This window comes from Primulina huaijiensis, chromosome 7 (assembly GCF_012295235.1).
Source record: "Primulina huaijiensis isolate GDHJ02 chromosome 7, ASM1229523v2, whole genome shotgun sequence".
Classification (NCBI taxonomy): domain Eukaryota; kingdom Viridiplantae; phylum Streptophyta; class Magnoliopsida; order Lamiales; family Gesneriaceae; genus Primulina; species Primulina huaijiensis.
In genome coordinates this window covers 8,674,355-8,677,285 of record NC_133312.1, presented here as the reverse complement: position 1 = coordinate 8,677,285, position 2,931 = coordinate 8,674,355, and the positions used below count along the sequence as shown (strand labels likewise).

The 2,931-nt window shown below is 27.7% G+C and overlaps 1 non-coding gene across 1 annotated transcript; it reads right to left on the bottom strand.

Annotated features, from left to right (window-relative positions):
• Positions 1 to 2,317: 2,317 nt before the first annotated feature.
• Positions 2,318 to 2,428, bottom strand: LOC140981894 (small nucleolar RNA R71). Its single transcript, XR_012176169.1, has one exon. It is a non-coding gene; the product is annotated as a small nucleolar RNA R71 (small nucleolar RNA).
• Positions 2,429 to 2,931: the final 503 nt, after the last annotated feature.

Below are 2,931 nucleotides of genomic sequence, written 5' to 3'. Positions count from 1 at the left end.
TAAATCATGTTATGTTCGCAATTCATGAAGAAAAACGAAAATTTGACAGCAACTTTTCGAAAAACACATGCAGAATTTTCGGCCCTCTCACTTGTTCATCACGGTTGGATTGTTTTTTTTGATTCCAGGGGTTGGCTCGGTTCCAGACATTCAAGGCTGCATCTAGGCATGTATTTTGATTCCAGGGGTTGGCTCGGTGATGAAACTTAAAATTAATAATTTATTATATGTTAAAAACTATATTTTAAAATTTAAGTTTCATTAAAATTATAAAATTATGTTATTTTAGTATTGTGTGTTTATATTTAAATGTCTTACTAAATATGTTTTATTTTCAAGTTTTATACGTGTTAGTAAAATAATGATAACTCAAGCTAAAAAACTCAAATGGAGGTGATTCAAACATGTTTGGAATTTTTGAGAAATTATCTACAACTTTCAGAAGACATGATTGCTTAAAAAGTTGGTTAAGATGATCAAATTGTGAAAATATCAAAAGGAGGACAAATTTACTTTCACCATGACCAGCAAATAGTAAAAAAAATCATAACAAAGCATAGAAAGAAGGGACATGGAATTGAAGTTGGAAGAGACAAAGACTACTATTACAACTACATTGCATTAATAGAATTTTTGACCCTTTCTCTCATTTGGCCTATAAATAGAGGCCTTGTGCTAGCTTGAGAATCATTCTATCTCATTGTAAAATATAGTGAGAGTGTGTATAAAAGTTCTAAGTTCCAATATATTTTTCATTTTCCCAATTATGAGTGATGTTTTTAGTGTTGATCAAAAGTAAGCTCATGGAAAGCTAAATCTATTATGTCAAGGTGAATATGATGAATTTTTGGTGAAGTAAGATTGTTTATATTTTGTATATTCTTTCTTTATTTCTTTTCATTTTGCTAATTTCTTTTTATTGTAGGTATAAAAATGAATTATTTGTTGTTATCAATTTACATCAAATCCTTGATACCATTGAAGTGGTTATATTGATTTGTTGTTTAATTTTGATACAATAAATATTTCATCATTTATTATTGTTATATTATACATACATATATATATATTTATATATTTATTTAATTATATTATATATTTCATTTAGACGATAGCGTGGCTCTGCCGGTTGTTCTAAATGAAATATTATGATATCTAACAATCTAACATTTACTTTATGACAACTAACTTTTACTTTTCGCATCTAACATTTACTTTATCGCAACTAACTTTTACTTTCCGCATCTAACTTTTACTTTCCCGCAACTAACTTATTAAATCATATATTTCATTTAGGCAATAGCGTGGCTCTGCCGGTTGTTCTAAATGAAATATAATGATTTAATTTAACATTTATTTTATGCAGTTATATATTTATATAGTTATATATATAATCATAGGTACCATATATAAAATATCGGTGAATTCGGTATTTTCTATAGTGGGAACTATATTATATTAGGTGTGTGTTTAAATATTTTTATTTTCTTGGAACCATTATTTATGGTGGTTTCCTTTGTTTTACTTTTAGTTAAACAATATTGCATAAACCAAGAATAAATCCTCGAGCCTTGACAAAATTTATAATTTGTAAACTTCGTTCTTGCATTTGGTAATCTATAAATTAATAAATTTAAACTTAAAATAACCTCTCTGTGGATCGATCTCGTACTTACGAAATATATTACTTGCAGACAACCTACACTTGGGTGAATTATAATTTAAGTAGTAGCAAGTTTTTGGCGCCGTTGCCGGGGAGGTATAAATTAAGTTTATATTTGTTAATTATGTTTTATTTATAAGTATTGTGTTGTTTTTTTTTTTTGAGTATTTGGAGTCGAAAAAAAAGTGGTAGACTTATTCGAGTATCTGAAAATAATTTAAACATGGATGATAATTCAAATAATCAAGATAATGATAACAATAATAATAATAATAATAATAATAATCAAGAACATGATCAATTAAGAACACTTAGGCACCATATGAACCCTATTAGAACTAGTGCCCCATCTTGTTTAGTTTTTCCTCCTGATGCATCTAATTTCAACTTTAAACCTCAAATTATTCAACTTTTACCAAATTTTCATGGCTTAGATTCTGAAAATCCATATTTACATCTAAGAGAATTTGAGGAAGTTTGTAACACTTATAATGATCAAAATTGTAGCATGGATATAGTTCGATTAAAGCTTTTCCCTTTTTCTTTAAAAGATAAAGCTAAAACATGGCTACAAAATTTGAGATCAAGTTCAATAAGATCATGGGAAGAAATGCAACAACAATTTCTCAAAAAGTTTTTTTCTTCCCATAGAACAAACTCTTTTAAAAGACAAATTACTACTTTTTCTCAAAAACAAGGAGAAACATTTTATCAATGTTGGGATAGATATAAAGAATTACTTAATACATGCCCACATCATGGTTTTGAAACATGGAGAATAGTTTCTCACTTTTATGAAGGTCTAATACCTAAAGATAGGCAAATGATAGAATTCATGTGTAATGGAACTTTTGAAGATAAAAACCCAAATGAAGCTATGGAGTATTTGGATTCATTAGCAGAAAATGCTCAAAATTGGGATAATATAGGCACAATAGAACCACCAACAACTAAAATCAATAATTCAACAAATGGGGGTGGTATCTATAATCTTAAAGATGATATAGATATTCAAGCTAAACTTGCATCTTTAGCAAGAAAAATTGAGTCATTAGAAATGAAAAAGAGTGGTCAATTAAAAAGTATTCAAGAAATTGTTTGTCATATATGTGATACACATGATCATGCTACAAAAGATTGTCCAACATTACCTTCATTTAAAGAATGTCTCCATGAACAAGCAAATTATGTTAACAATTATAAAAAACCAATACTAGATCCTTTTTCAACATCATATAATCCTGGATGGAAAAATCATCCTAATTTTA